At 38.6% G+C, this 17,224-nt stretch overlaps 1 protein-coding gene and 1 long non-coding RNA gene across 6 annotated transcripts in view; one reads left to right on the forward strand and one right to left on the reverse strand.

Annotated features, from left to right (window-relative positions):
* The window catches only part of LOC133653786 (uncharacterized), a 56,596-nt gene that overhangs the window by 37,777 nt on the left and 1,595 nt on the right, over window positions 1–17,224 (forward strand). Inside the window, exon 2 of the long non-coding RNA XR_009826771.1 lies at window positions 11,018–11,169. This is a non-coding gene — a long non-coding RNA (uncharacterized LOC133653786). The remainder of the gene's footprint in view (window positions 1–11,017; window positions 11,170–17,224) is intronic.
* Window positions 13,359–17,224, reverse strand: part of jph2 (junctophilin 2) — a 57,043-nt gene continuing 53,177 nt past the window's right edge. For all 5 annotated transcript variants that reach the window (XM_062053476.1, XM_062053474.1, XM_062053473.1 and 2 more), the window contains one exon: window positions 13,359–17,224. This exon is cut by the window's right edge. The gene's annotated coding sequence lies outside the window, so the exon portion shown is untranslated.

A 17,224-nucleotide genomic window follows, 5' to 3' on the forward strand; every position in this document is an offset into this window, starting at 1 on the left:
TTTGACTTGCTATTATTGTGGCCTGCTGCACACACATACTGTACATACACACACACACACACCATGTACTTGTTATGTATTATCACATGTGCATAGCCAAAGCTCTGCCCACCACCTGTTGCTCTGTCAGAGTGCTATTTTTGTGTTGAGAAGATGCTTGTCATTGTGAAGAAGTCCTTCGGTCCTTCAGTCCAAATCCTGACAATATTTCTGTGTCTGTTTCTATGCGTGCTGCTGACATTTGGATAGCATTGTGTTTAGATGAGTGTAGGTCCCTGACAGACTTACTAAATGCTTGTAACGTAACATGGTTAGAGTGTCCGCCCTGAGATCGGTAGGTCGTGAGTTCAAACCCCAGCCGAGTCATACCAAAGACTATAAAAACGGGACCCATTACCTCCCTGCTTGGCACTCAGCATCAAGGGTTGGAATTGGGGGTTAAATCACCAAAAATGATACCCGGGCACGGCCACTGCTGCTGCTCACTGCTCCCCTCACCTCCCAAGGGGTGATCAAGGGTGATGGGTCAAATGCAGAGAATAATTTTGCCACACCTAGTGTGTGTGTGACAATCATGGGTACTTTAACTTTAACTTAATGGTGTACATGTGTAAATACTATGTTTTTAACTTCAATTACACAGTGATTTACATTACAGACATAAATATGCGATATGATGATTTGATGCAAAATGCCATATCACTGTCAGACATACATACAGTAAAGTTGTTGGTTATATTCACTTTCGATGTCTCCATTCATGCATTCACTTTGTTGTAGTGCTTATCCAGTTCAAAGACTTTGGGTGCTGGCGGGATACACCCTGCACTGGTCACCAGTCAATCCCCAGCTGGCATTTCAACCTTTATTCGAAGTTCAACCAAAACTCATGGGTGACATTAAATTGAATTACCTTTTGATTTTGCAATGTCATCTCAACGTTGATTCTACAAAGTTGTTTCCATGTTGACGGTTTAACTTTGAAATAACAGAGCAACTCATGTGTGAAACAATGTTGGATTACCGATACTGATTTTGCAAAGTCACCTCAATGTTGATTCTTGGAAGTTTTTTCAAAGTTGACGGGTCAGCATTGAAACAACAGTGAAACAAGGTTGAATTACGTGTGGATTTTTGGATGTTTCAACGTTGATATTGTTTTCATGTCTTATATCACATCATAAGTGCACTGTTGAAGGCCCAGCTGTATGTGTACTAACAAGGTGTACTAAAGCTGTTGAGTAACTTGCAGTCATGAAGTTTGGTTGTTTTTGTTACAGATTTCCATGACTGGGCATTTTAGAGTATAGCTAAACAAAGCCACAACTTTCAAAACAGCAAGTTACTCTACTACAGTATATGAAAACCTACGGGACCAACATAACTGAATCAGTGATAAACATACAGACAAAATCTATTCTGCACTCACTGGACTCTCAACTAGGCTGACATGCATGTGAGTGAAGCCAGAGTACATACAGTAGGAGAACGTCAAGCAATCTTACAGTCATACTTACATACATTCTTACAATCTCGGATTCCAACGCATAACTTCCTTGCTGCAAGGCAGTTGTGGTAAGAGCTTGTCCTATTGCGCTGTCATTCTTTCTGTATTTTGATTCATTTCAAAGATTGTGGATACATATGATTAATTTATATTAGCATGTTTTGGACAACATCCTCAGTACTTATCAATGTTTTTCCTTTATTACTAATTATGATTACATTGTGTACCATCCAATAATGTATCACAATATAATATCTCTTGACCAAAAACCCAACTATAACAGATGTTGGAAGACTTTCTCTCATGTTTTTTGCCCATTGGCGTTGTTAGGCCTATTTTAGGGGGGTTCAAGCCCCCCTAAAATGTTCTTAAACCCCCCTAAATAATTTGGTTTTAAAAAAAACATAAATTCATTAAAAAAAATATTCTATTTTTTATTTTTACAAATACATGCCCACATATTCATTATAAAGTGGCCCGAATATGAGTTTAAATAAATAATCATATAACCTGTCATTATTCACTCATTTTCCCCTCACTTCATAGTGTAATGTAGAGAGCCCCTTTAGTGCGTCGGTATCCAATACATTCCACTTGTTCATATGGAAAATGCCCACATCACTCAAAATCCAGTCCGCATTTTCTTTGCGACCTTGCTTGCGGTCCTGCAGGTGTACGAAGCACATTAGCACACAGCACTGCAGAACAAGAACCTTGTGTCTGCAATTGTAAATAATTTAGTTTTTAAGTTTTGTGTTTCTTGTAGAATCTATATAAAGTAATATACATTAGCCTATTGTTGAAATAATGAAAACAACATCATTAAATATATTTGTTTTATTGTATTGTTACATTAATAGCTGTTGTATTATTATAGGATGGCTTGTTAAACATTTCATAGGATTTTCAGAGGGAGGAAAAACCAATACATTTAATATACAATGTAAAATGAATAAATACATAAAAAGAAAAAGGAAAAAAAAAATGGTTAAAAGCCATCGTCCCGGGGAGCATTTCATTTCGTCCCGTGCATTTTTTTTTACCGTCCCCCGGGACGAGACTACATTCGTCTCTAACCCTGGAAGTTACATTTTATTGTTTGCATTATTTGTTTCAGCATTGCACTTTGAAGATGATCCCTCAGCTCTTTGACAGCTTTGGCTCTTTTTCAGATCAGCAGACGGACTCTAAGTCTTTCTTATTTACAGTATACATAAACGTTTCTCATTTATATTCAGACTTCCATATATATTTAATTTCCTTAACGGCTTGCCATAATATATTTATATTTATATAAATATATTATATATAAGCCAAATTATCCCGATCCAGATATTACTTTAATTCAAGTAATTACGTAATATTTCCAGGGCTTGAATTTACAACCATTTTAGTCACATATGTGCCCAAAATGTAATCTGTGCAACTTCAAAATATTTGGGAACAAACAATTATTGTATTGTGAGCGAAAGTGGTGGCATTAGCCTCTATGTTGTGAATGAATAACATAGAGGCTAATGCCATGACTTTCAGTGTATCTTGAAGGATCATGCAAGTCATTGTTTCTTGTTGATGCTGTAAACAAAATGTCACTGTGCAAACCCATGTTTGTTGTTGTACTGAACACAGATTGAAAATAAACCGACTGAAATAATAATAATAGCAATGAATAATTTCTAAGTCTTTGTTAGCCGTTTGTGAAGTTTTGTGCTCGTGCGCTACGTTCGCTCGCATCCTGCATCTCCTTAAAAGCTAGTGACGCCCCTGGTGTTGCCAAACTTTTGACTAATAATAATAATAATTACAGTGGATGTCCTCTATCTATGTTTCCCAAAAATACAGTTTAAATTCACTTAAATAGCCCATATTCCATTTAATTAAACATGTCCTTGCTTTGTATTAAAAAGAACATACTATATACAGTCATGGTCAAAAGTTTACATACACTTGTGAAGGACATAATGTCATGGCTGTCTAGAGTTTCCAATAATTTCTAAAACTGTTTTTTTTTTTGTGATACAGTGATTGGAGCACATACTTGTTTGTCACAAAAAACATTCATGAAGTTTGGTTCTTTTATGAATTTATTATGGGTCTACTGAAAATGTGACCAAATCTGCTGGGTCAAATGTATACATACAGCAACATACATGATCCATTTTGGTGATGTAGAAAAGTTACAATCAAATCAAATTAGCTTCATGGCATGGCCTCTTAACTTCATGTGATTATGATTGACAACACCTGTTGACTTCTCTGAGACCATTTAAATAGGGCTCATGTGATGCAGTCATTAGACTCGGTTACAAACACGACAATGGGAAAGTCAAAGGAACTCAGCACAGATCTGAAAAAAATTAATCATTGACTTAAACAAGTCGGGAAAGTCACTTGGAGCCATTTCAAAGCAGCTTAAGGTCCCAAGAGCAACTGTGCAGAAAATTGTTTGTAAGTATAAAGGTCATGGCACAGTTTTGTCACTGTCACGATCAGGAAGAAAACGCAAGCTATCACCTGCTGCTGAGAGAAAATTGGTCAAGATGATCAAGAGTCAACCGAGAAGCACCAAAAAGCAGGTCTGCAATGAAATGGAAGCTTCTGGAACACAGGTGTCAGTGTCCACAGTCAAGCGTGTTTTGCATCGCCAAGATAAGACCTTCTGGAGGAAAGTTCTGTAGTCAGATGAAACAAAAATTGAGCTGTTTAGCCACAATACCCAGCAATATGTTTGGAGGAGAAAAGGTGAGGCCTTTAATCACAGGAACACCATTCCTACAGTCAAGCATGGTGCTGGTAGTATTATGCTCTGGGCCTGTTTTGCTGCCAATGGAACTGGTGCTTTAAATGGGACAATGAAAAAGGAGGATTACCTCCAAATTCTTCAGGACAACCTAAAATCATCAGTCCGGAGGTTGGGTCTTGGGTGCAGTTGGGTGTTCCAACAGGAGCATGACCCCAAACACACGTCAAAAGTTGTAAAGGAATGGCTAAATCAGGCTTGAATTAAGGTTTTAGAATGGCCTTCCCAAAGTCCTGACTTAAATGTGTGGACAATGCTGAAGAAACAAGTCCATGTCAGAAAACAAACAACTGAATTGCACCAATTCTGTCAAAAAGAGTGGTCAAAAATGCAACCAGAAGCTTGCCAGAAGCTTGTGGATGGCTACCAAAAGCGCCTCATTGCAGTGGAACTTTCTAAGTGACATGTAACCAAATATTGCTGTATGTATACTTTTGACCCAGCAGATTTGGTCACATTTTCAGTAGACCCATAATAAATTAATTAAAGAACCAAACTTCATGAATGTTTTTTGTGACCAACAAGTATGTGCTCCAATCACTCTATCACAAAAAAAAAAAAGAGTTGTAGAAATTATTGGAAACTCAAGACAGCCATGAGATTATGTTCTTTACAAGTGTATGTCAACTTTTGACCACGACTGTAGGTCTCGTTGGTGAACAATGTGCCTGCCTTTAAATTACAACCAGCTCAATACACGCCATATACAGTAATTTGCATGTTTCTAAATGTGCTGTCATGTAGGAGCAGGCAGGAGTCACAAGCCTCTGCATTGCTTCTCATAGAGCGAGTGACAGACGCCCTCTAGGGGTTATAATTATGAAACAAAATAAAATAATGTTTTTGTGAAGAAACCTCCGCATGTGTTGGACCGATCAGTGACTGTATGGATGTAAGAATTGTTTGCTTCCTTATGCAATTTTCTTTTTTAATCCCACAATATTGTTTTAATTTTAGTGAAAGGTCATGCACTTGCCTTTTCAGTGCAAGTATACGCTAACGAAATGAATGTTTGACCATTACTTAAAAAAATAATAACTTCGAAACATATTTTTTGTCTCCTGTGCAAAACTGAAATGGTGAGTTTTTAAAAGTAAAAGGCAACTGTAAACGTAAACAACAATGGAGGAACCAGCAACATACAGTTCTCTCTGTAGCAGCATGGCCTTCTGGGATATGTAGTCATTTACCAGTGCAAAGTTTTCAAGTTGACAAAAACATGTAAAAGTTTACTTTGATGATATGAAGTTACATTTTAAACTCCATTAAATTTCCTACATAAATTGACGTCCATTACATAAGCGATTATGTCAGACCCACTCGACATCCATTGCTTTCGGTCTCCCCTAGAGGGGGTGGGGTGGAGGGGGGGGGGGGGGTTACCCAGGGGTTACCCACATATGCGGTCCTCTCCAAGGTTTCTCATAGTCATTCACACCGACGTCCCACTGGGGTGAGTTTTTCCTTGCCCGTATGTGGGCTCTGTACCGAGGATGTCGTTGTGGCTTGTGCAGTCCTTTGAGACACTTGTGATTTAGGGCTATATAAATAAACATTGATTGATTGATTGTGAGACAGTTGAGGCGACTGTTAAGTCGACGGAAGTTGTCTAGGTGCTAATGGCAAAGTATGTGCGGTTTAACGATACAGCTGTTCCTCTGCAACCAAAAGGTGAATATAACATTGTTGAATGTGTCATACTAATCTTAAAACATAGTATTTATCATACTGAAACATCACTCGACGTTCCTTTTGTTGACGCACACACCAACATTTTAGCTAACATCAATTTGGATGTACTGTGAAGTTAGCTTACTTTGTAATGTAGATTCAAGACTTCTTGCCTTCTCGTCAGACACAAGTAGATTTTTTATTGAAAGCAGGGGTATCCAAAGTGCGTCTCAGCTACTTTATTACTGACCCTTTACATATTCTGAAAATTATTTGTATACAATATTAAATGCTTTGTCACCTATAATTCAAAAGCTAAGATGTGGATGTTTTGGCTTAGCCTGTATTGACTTCAATGACTTGCATTGTAGTGTTTCACATACAGTCATTTATTTATCATGGCCGCCTCTAATACGTTTGAATCCCCACGAATAAATTTGGTGCTGTTAGTTCTCCCTCGCTCAATAAGACTTTATAATGGTACTGTGTGAATGCAGCCTTTCATTGCAACTTCTTTCAGTAGCTGTAACTCTGCTTTTTAACACACCTGAAATGCACCTGATCTGTTAAACACACACACGCACGCACGCACGCACGCACGCACGCACTAAATGTGGTGAAATTAACCTCTGCATTTGACCCATCCCCTTGCTCAACCCCTGGGAGGTGAGGGTAGCAGTGAGCAGAATACTTTTGATGATTTAACCCCCAATTCCAAGCTGTGATGCTGAGTGCCAAGCAGGGAGGCAATGGGTCCCATTTTTGTAGTCTTTGGTATGACTCGGCCGGGGTTTGAACTCACATTCTGCCGATCTCAGGGTGGGCACTCTAACCACTAGGCCACTGAGATTGCTGACAACTGACAACTGACAGAGAATTGGGAGATGTTTCGTAGCAGTAAGGATCGGTGTTGCCAATTTAGCAACTCCGTAGTTTAAGTGAGTATTCACACCCCTCTAGTTTGTCTTTTTATAAAAAAGTCACTATAGAGACTTTTATAATCTTATCGGGCGGTTTTGAAGACTACCATGTATTGGTCTTATCAATGCCATCCATCCATCCATCCATTTTCTACCGCTTGTCCCTTTCGGGGTCGCGGGGGGTGCTGGAGCCTATCTCAGCTGCATTCGGGCGGTAGGCAGGGTACACCCTGGACAAGTCGCCACCTCATCACAGATAGACAGACAACATTCACACTCACATTCACACACTAGGGCCAATTTAGTGTTGCCAATCAACCTATCCCCAGGTGCATGTCTTTGGAGGTGGGAGGAAGCCGGAATACCCGGAGGGAACCCACGCAGTCACGGGGAGAACATGCAAACTCCACACAGAAAGAGTCCGAGTCGAACCCAGGACCTTCATATTGTGAGGCACATGCACTAACCCCTGTTCCACCATGCTGCCCTGGATACAATGCTCCTGTACAAAAAAAATCTCTGTCCATGTAAAACACATTCATTGGCTAAATTGGTTAATGAAATGAAACCAACACCCGTGTTTAAAAAACTTCATGCTTCGTTGTTAGATAAGGATTTAAACACACTAGATCAGGGGTCACCAACCTTTTTGAAACCAAGGGCTACTTCTTGGGTATTGATTACTGCGAAGGGCTACCAGTTAGATACACACTTAAATAAATTGCCAGAAGTAGCCAATTTGCTCAATTTACCTTTAACTCTGTTATTATTAATAATTAATGATATTTATCTTTGGGGAAACACTGATCATCTTAATGATTTCTCACAATAAATATATATAGAAACAGATAAATATCAATATGCAACACTTTATTTTTATATTTTCTCTAAGTGCACATTTTTCAAATTGAACATTTTCAAATGATCACTTCTAAGACAGTCTTGTGAAATCACAATATCCCATTTTAACTAGCTAGCCACTAACATTTTTTTAACAAATCATGAATTACTTTGCACCATGTTTGTACAAATAATAACTCATGTAAAATACAAAAGTAAACTCTCAAATTTTTAAATCATGTCACACTTTGAACTGGACACCAAATCTGTTATCTGTTTCTTTGTCAGTTAGTGGGAAGCCTGGCATTGCATGCTGTTAACTAGTGTGTTGTACTCTGGTGTGTAACTTGACACTGCAACTCTGAGTGAGTCTTGCAGATGTGCATCAGTGAGGCGTGTTCTGTGTTTGTTCTTGATGAAGTTCATGTCAGAAAAGGCTGATTCACAAAGATAAGATTTTTCCTCATTGTTTGCGGAACCTTCTTAATCTTTTGGACATATTTTCACATCAATCTGGCCTCAAGCTTAATTATGATAAATGTAAAATGTTAAGGATCGGAAATCTAAAGGGAACGTCCTTTCGAATGGAATGCAAAGTTCCTGTTTTGTGGACAGATGGACCAGTTAACATACTTGGTGTTGTTGTCCCAGAAAATCTGGAAGATCTAGGCTCAGTAAATTATGATAATCGACTAAGAAAGCTGGACAAAATTATGCAATTATGGAAAGGGAAATCCCTAACCTTGTATGGTAAAATGTCTATTGCCAACTCGTTAATTATTCCTCAATTTATTTATTTGTTTTTGTCATTACCAGCTCCATCACAAAACTTTTTTAAGATTTATGAGCGGAGGGTCTTCGATTTTGTCTGGAACGGCAAACCAGAAAAGATTAAAAGAAAGGTTTTGTACAAAGAGTATGAATATGGGGGCCGGAACTTCTCAACCTTGAAGCTATGTGTCTGTCTTTAAAAGCATCAATTGTTCCAAATATGTATTTAAACATTGAGTGGTACACAAATGTCCTGTTGGACAAAAAACATGTACTGTATCAAAAGAAATCGTATCCTTTTTTACAAGTGATCCCCTCCCAGAGAGTCTGCTGGGAAACATGGCGGGGTTCATATAGGAAACAATCCACTCATAGTGGTGTTTTCAATTTTATGTGCCAGAAAAAAAGAGACGATATTTTGCAGCAGTTAATATGGATGAACTCTAATATTGTAATAGATGGAAAGCCTTTCTTTTGGAAAAATGTGTTTGAAAGAGGAATCATTTTTGTCAATGATATTATCAATGAGAATGGTACAATTATGAAGTATGATGAATTTAGAGCTATGTATGGTGATGCTTGCTCAAGCTTTTCATTTAATCAACTAACTGGAGTAATTGGGAAAAGATGGAAACAAATAATTAATTATGGAACTACTAAATTATTAGTTTGTAAACCTCTAATAAGAAATTCTAGTTGGCAAAAAGGAACTAAAATAAATAGAAAAATATATAATTTTTATTTAATAAAGAAATCTTTGAAGGCTGCCTCATACAACACAAATGGAAAATGGGAGGACTTTTTTGACTGCCCGTTGCCATGGGATGCCATATTCAAACTAATCTATAAAACCACTATCTATGTGCAAAATCGTTATTTTCAAATTAAAATTATTTATAACTTCTTACCCACAGGGAAAATGTTAAAATTATGGAATATGACAGAGTCAGATGATTACCGATTTTGTTGTCAGGAGCCTGAATCCACCCTGCATTTGTTTTGGTATTGTCATATTGTGTCTTTGTTTTGGGTGGAAGTTGAAAAAATGTGTTTAAGGATTGGTTTGTTTATGAAGCTTAATGTGGTTTCTGTTATTTTAGGAGAGTTCATTGACAATCATGATTTAGTCAATTTAATTATAGTACTCAGTAAAATGTTTATTTTTAAGGCCAAAAACAGATATTCACTTAGTATTACTTTCTTTAAAACATTTACCGTATTCAGTATTTTCTAACTTTAGAAAGTTACATGGTTGAAAACGATAATGATGCCAAAAAACATTTAAAAAAAAGATGAGAAGTCCTCAAAGGCTTATTTTGAAAGTATGATTATGTTTATAGATTATATGATATCTGTTGTTGTGTTCCCTAATTTGAGTGACCTGGACATAATCTGGACTGTACATAAATGCTTATTTTGAAAATGTAATTCTCTTTATAAATTATATGCAATCTGTTGTGTTCCCTAATTTTTTTCTGTGTACATGAATGAAGGTGTGTGTTGCTGAGTCCGACTTGGACATTATCTGGACTGGGCCTGGTTTAAAAACCCTTTAAACAAATCTAATTTCATTGACAACCTGGTCTGTTGAAGATAAGGCCCTTTTTTAAAAAATAAAATAAAATAAGATAAATAAATAAAAAACATTTTCTTGGATAAAAAAGAAAGTAAAACAATATAAAAATAATTACATAAAACATAGTAATTAATGAAAATATTAGTGGACCAGCAGCCTATGTGCTTCAGGGACTGTGTCCCTTGCAGATGTGTTGTCTATGTTGTGGGAACCAGAATATTGGTAGCAGAAAGAAATAACCCCTTTAGTGTGAGTGGGTGTGGATGAGTGTGCATGGGGGGGGGGGGGGAGTTGGGGGGGGGGGGGGGTTGGGTTGATGCACTGATTGAAAGTGTATCTTGTGTTTTTTCTATGTAGATTTAATTTAAAAAAATAAAAATAAAATAAAAAATTAAAAATTTTTTTATAGAACAGGCCCGCGGGCGACTCATCTGGTCCTTACGGGCGACCTGGTGCCCGCGGGCACCGCGTTGGTGACCCCTGCACTAGATCATGTCACACAGGTCTGATGATACACAAAAAAGGTGTGTTTTATCAGAAAAAAGTGAAATAAATAAAATAAAATAAATTGTTAGTTTTTGAACATCTCTAATCTGGACATAGTTTTGTAAAAACTAAGTTTGGACAAGTGCCCAAAATGCAAGAAAAGCGGCCAAAAAGCATATTTTTAAGTGCGTTTAAAAGAATCTGTGTTTTCTTTCAAGCCGATACAGATAACTTCCTGTTTTTCAAGTCGGATAACTTATATTTATTTTTTTTTAAACTTAGCTTTAACTGTATTTTGTGCACATCTTCAGGTAAGAAGTACATAAACAAAGGTAGATTTGTAAACGCGTACCTGTAGATGTCTTAACCGAATATGTTGAGCTAACATCACACGTTCACAAATCCATATTGAGGCTTGTATTTTTATTTCCATGTCCCATAAAAAGCGGTGGAGTACAAACCGCGGCTCTTGCTGTACTGGCTGATGGAGGCATGTGTCTTCGGCAATGGTGGAAGGTTGGTCGTCCAGCGCCATGATGGAATTGTGGGTCGTGCAACGTCATCATTTCTAATACTGGCATGAAAAAAAAAATCACAGGTGAGTGTAACCGTGCACGTTTGTATTGAGGTTACTCTTTTTGTTTGCTTTTGAAATCTAGAAACTGAATCTGCATTGTTTCCATTTCACTCACATTCCATTCATAGACATGTACATGATAGAAAATTGGATTATTGCCACACTATCGTTTATTACACACACTATGCACTGGTTAGTGGATTGGGCCGAGCTGAAATTAGGACAGCAGCTACTCAAAATATGGTTTTGTCGTTTTCAGAAAATCACGTGTGTCAATTCTGGGCCGGGACAACTTTGTTATGCCACCATTTAGGATCGAAGCTAAAAGGAACTGTGCAGAACTTACCACAATGTATTTGAAGACATTTGTACAGTGGGGAAAATAAGTATTTGATACCCTGATGATTTTGTCAATGTACCACGTTACAATGATATGAACAGTCCAGAATTGTTTGGCTCAGTTTGCCAAGTTGGCCAATAACCTGAAGGACTAAGGGAGAATGTGATGTGGTCAGAGGAGACCAAATTTGGCATCAACATAACTTGACTGGTTTGGAGTCAGACAAATCTACCGACAACATCACCCTACTGTCAAACACAGAGGTGAAAACATTCGGGTTTGGTTTGTATCTCTCCTAACCCAGCAGGCACAAGATGTTACAAAACAACGTTGAGAACTTACTGAATTAGGTCCTGATGTTGAGCAACTCAAACATAACATTGAAACCACATGCTTTTTGACTATGTTTAATCAATGTTAGGGTCTGATGTTGATTTGACCATTGAAATTTGGTCATTTCCCAACCAGCATTCTACAACACAATTACAACGTTGAAACAACATGCTTTTTGACAACATTCATTCAATGTCAGGTTGTGAGGTTGATTTGATCTTTGAAATACGGTCATTACCCAACCAACAACGTGGATCCAACGTTGGACACGAACGTTGTCTCAATTTACAAATACAACTATTTTGCAACGTTGTTTCAAAGTCAGTTTTAAAGGACATGTATGTATTTATTTAACGTTGTATCGATGTCTTGTGCCTGCTGGGAAGGGTTTCAAGGTTCCTTATGAGATTGTTGCAACATTCGTGACCAACTATAAAAAACGTTGATGCTTTGTATCAAGAGGTTTCTCTTTCAAGTCCTGAGCCACATTTTGCACTGGGCTCAAATATGTAATTCTGTCATCCATCCATCCATCCATCCATCCATCCATCTTCTACCGCTTGTCCCACTCGGGGTCGCGGGGGTGGCTGAAGCCTATCCAACGAAATATATATTTTTAGACTTTAACGTTTTGCATGAATTGTTACCTTTTGTCTCATAATAAACCTACCATAACAATTCTGAACTGTATAAACAAAAACAACAGGGGATCAAATATCTATTTTGCCTATTGTGTTCTCATCCATTCACTTGTGTAAGACTAGCCTGACCATCATCGAAACAATGACTGTAATAACACACTGCTGGCCAGCGCTTCAAACCTCGCTATTACCAACTTCACATCGATGATGAGTTACTATTCATTTTGTGTGTTTTTCCACAATTGTTTCACTTGATATGTTGCTTTTCTTTTTATGAAACTTTTTTTTTTTAATGTCTGAATGATAACACCTTGGCAGAAAGATCAAGAGGCAGTAAAAGAATATCCAGGCACTTTGAATGTTCTTATTTGTAGATGTTTTCGTACAGTTTTCATATTTTAATATTTGGTGATATACTGTGACTGTAATTTCCTTTTGTGTGAAATGCTTGTTTTTTTATCATTACTTTGGATGCTTATTTCTTTAACACTGACATTCTTATTGCAAAACACAAAAAATACTACCTGCATAACTCACATTAGCCACATGGGGGCAGTATCGTTTAAACTTTTCAAAAAGCCACAAGCAGCTGATTGTTTAAAAGTATTTCAGGCTCATTGACCAACTGGTTAAGCAAATGTACAAACATGTGTAATACTTGTTAACAGACAAGTGCAAAAGAGACAAAGTTAAAGTTATCCAGTTTAAACTTCGGTATAGTATTCAGTGGCCCAAGGGAGTTTCTGCATGCTGCCTGCAGACACAGACAGGTGGTGTTTAAAAATACTTGTGTCGTCACTAGATTGACTTTCCTTTGGGCAATTTGGAAGGTTAAAGTTGAACTTTGAGGTAAATATGTGATAATGCACAGAGAATGACACTCGGTAGTGTAACATTTTAATTACATTTTTTTGATGTTGCCAGATTTGATGACACAAAATGCATGTCTTTAAATTAAACAGTGCTGCTTAGCAACAGGCAGATCAATATTAAATTACCACGGTTTTTACATACAATTAACACTTGATTGGTGTCATTCACCATTAAGTTCTTCTGTCGGCTGTCTGTCCTAAAAAATATCTTGACAGGCTACAAAATAAAATATTCCAATTGAAAGATCAAGGGGCAGTTTTGTTTGAACCAGTCTTGGAATTTATAAATGTACAGCAAACAAATTATTGACACCCCATTTATGCCTGGGTAAATGATTGATTAGATATGCTAAGCACTCTTAAAGGAAAACTGCACTTATGGGGGGGATTGTACCCATTTACAATCCTTATGTGAGACATGAACTCACGTCTTTCCCTTTTCCAAACCTTTTAACCTTTGTGTGGTGTTCATATTGTTGTTACTCAGCCAGTGTTTGTGGGTCTGATGGACCCGTTGCATTTTGTGGCTTTTAATGCCTCACAATCAAACACTCTTATGTTAAAATACTGAACAGATGTTTACCTTCTCCCAAAAAACATCTGTAATGAAGTTCTTCGAGAGGCTGGTAAAGGAATGTTGTCTGCAGACTTCCCCCCGACATTCGACTCATACCAGTTTGCTTATCGCCCTACACACTCCACAGAGGACGCCATCTCCTCTGCACTCCACCTGAGCTTAGAACATCTGGAAGGAAAGGACACACATGTGCGGATGTTGTTTCTGGACTTCAGCTCGGCATTCAACACCATCATCCCGCAGCACTTGGTGAGCAAACTGGACCCCTTGGATTCAGTACCCCCCTATGCAACTGGCTGCTTGACTTCCTCACAGACAGACCCCAGTCTGTGAGAGTGGGCGACAACACCTCCAGCTGGTGCCATCTCCCTGAGCACCGGCTCCCCCCAGGGCTGCATCCTGAGTCCGCTGCTGTTCACGTTGATGACCCATTACTGCTGCGCCAGGTCCACTACTAACCACATTGTGAAGCATGCGGACGACACGACAGTAGTGGGCCTCATCCGTGACAACAACGACATGGACTACAGGGAAGAGGTGAAACATCTGGTTGACTGGTGCAGAACCAACAACCTGGTCCTGAACGTCGACTTCAGGAAGCACCAGTCCAGCCACGCTCCACTCTTCATCAACGGCACAGCGGTGGAGATGGTAAGCAGCACCAAGTTCCTGGGGGTGCAGATAACTGACAATATGACCTGGTCCCTACACACCGGAGTTCTTGTAAAAAGAGCTCAGCAGTGCATGCACTTTTTGCGTGGGATTAAAAGAGCACAACTCCCTCTCCCCGTTCTCACCACATTCTACAGAGGCACTATAGAGAGCCTACTGACCAACTGCATCTCTGTCTGGACTGGAGCCTGCAGTGCCTCAGACTGGAAGTCTCTCCAGAGAGTGGTGAGGACGGCGGAAAAGATCATCAGGACTCCTCTTTCTCCTATCCAGGAGATCGCAAAAAGCCGCTGCCTGACCAGGGCTCAGAAAATCTGCAGAGACTCCTCCCACCCCCACCAAAGACTGTTTTCACTGCTGGACTCTAGAAAGAGGTTCCGCAGCCTCCGTAGCAGAACCTCCAGGTTCTGTAACAGCTTCTTCCCTCAGGCCGTAAGACTCTTGAACGCATCATAATAATCTCCTCAATTCCCCCCAAAAATGGATGAACTCGCTGGAATATAAAGACAATATAACATACATCCATAAACGTGGATGCATATGCAAAAGTGCAATATATTTATCTGTACAGTAATCTATTTATTTATATCTGCACCTTATTGCTTTTTTAATCCTGCACTACCATGAGCTAATGCAACGAAATTTCGTTCTTATCTGTACTGTAAAGTTCAAATTTGAATGACAACAAAAAGTAAGTCTAAGTCTAAGTCTAAGTCTAAGACCCACAAACACTGGCTGAGTAACAACAATATGGCTGAGTAACAACAATATGAACGTTGCATTGAAATTTCTCTGCCAGTTTCTGCATCCCACAGGGATTCTTCTTGTGTGTTTCTGCACCTGCGGTTCCCACACAAGGTTGCAACATTGTTTGTCAACACTGTCTGCGCTCATTTTCTCGCACATTTGACCCTCTGATGTTCTGTGTACCTACACTCTGTCCTCCCCCTGTCTAGGCCTGCTGTGTGTGTGTGTGTGTGTTTGCGTGTGGTACACAGAACATCAATTTCCACACTTCTATTAGCCCCGGGTCCAGTGGACCCGGACATCTTATGTGTAGGGGGGGTGTATGGTGTGTGTTCATTAAATATGTATTCTGATATATGTTCTTCACAAAAAATGAGCCAAAGCCAGTGAGTCTCAGTTTGAAAAAGTAATTAATTGTATCATTTTTCTTTTAATAAAAATCGAAAACGGGTCCCACAGACCCGAACACCACACAAGGGTTAAGTAGTGAAAAACTTCTAGCACGAGGCGGCTAACAATGCAAGTAAGATTCACTTATTTTGATTGTAAAACCCTCTAAAACATTTTAAAAGATCGCCAACAATGCTCTATTTACACATATTGACCTGCATATTAACCAAAATATAGCTACATTGTTATTAGTAGGTAATAACAAAGGGGGACTACTTTTATGGCATAGTGATATAGCGCCTTGCTCCCAGGACCTCAGGCCACTGCTGACTTTCTGACTTTCTGCGCGGAGTCCCCTTCGCTCACAGTATGTGGGAGTCTGTGACCACCTTTTAGTGTTTCACTCACTATAGCTGGATTATTTGTCTCAAAGTAGTTTTTGGTGGGCTCTCTGTAAATCTGCCATGATTAGTTATAGCGAACACACAATATACTCTGTTGTTGACGGAAGTAGCGTGACATTGCCATGCGCTCCGTGAAATCAATGTGCCTAATAAATAAGCTTTCGTAATGCTGAAGTATTATATACATACATACATTTTCACAGCATGTATACAGTATGAAATGAGATAGTAATTTTTTTTTGAGGGCTTTATAGGCGGGATAGGTGAGTCTCCATCACCTGTATTGTTAGCCACCTCGTGCTAGCAGTTTTTTACTTTAGAATGCACAGAAAAGTGTAAGATCTGTGTTCTTGTCTCAGATATGGATTGTGGATGATGGGAAAAATTCCCAAAAAGGTGCAGTTCCCCTTTAATGTAAGACATGGAGTTGAGAAAAATATTCTACAGCTCACAAATATGAGGTAATCTGAGTTCTTCGGGAAATAGGTAAGATATCATGTTGTACAAATGTATGCCAAATGTTCAAGCAGTGTATGTTTAAATCTGGCACATAAATACAAAGTGTTCTCATGCTTACAAAATATGAACTCATTTGGCTTCAAAACACATCAGGCACTACTGGATTTAGAACAGCGGAACAGTTTTTTTTTTGTCCATGTAAGAAACATTGAATACTTACACGCTTGCAGGCAAACAAGATGCAGTAATTGTTCTCAGTAAACTCATTGTATCCATTTTCTTCTTTCTGGTCTCCCACTAAACACACATAACTTACTCTAATCGAAACCTCTTAAACCATCACACCTCAGGCACATACAGAACATAATCAGCACAAACACTGATAAGCTTCCTATTTGTTTTCCCTTATTGGTTGATCAACTCCGATGCGGCAGAATGACAACAAATGCACAGTGAAAACATCACACTTCACAGTGTTTAACACCACTGCCAACTGCAGATATGTTTCTAGGATGCAAAAGCTGAAATGCAACCTAAAATGGTTTCTATTCTGTTAGGTCTCGTTTCAGGAGATCATTTTTGTCAGACAGCTATAGATATGTTGCCTCTCCAACTACCAGCTAATCAAAATCTTTTTTACA

The sequence above is a fragment of the Entelurus aequoreus genome, linkage group LG07 (genome assembly GCF_033978785.1).
Source record: "Entelurus aequoreus isolate RoL-2023_Sb linkage group LG07, RoL_Eaeq_v1.1, whole genome shotgun sequence".
Classification (NCBI taxonomy): Eukaryota; Metazoa; Chordata; class Actinopteri; order Syngnathiformes; family Syngnathidae; genus Entelurus; species Entelurus aequoreus.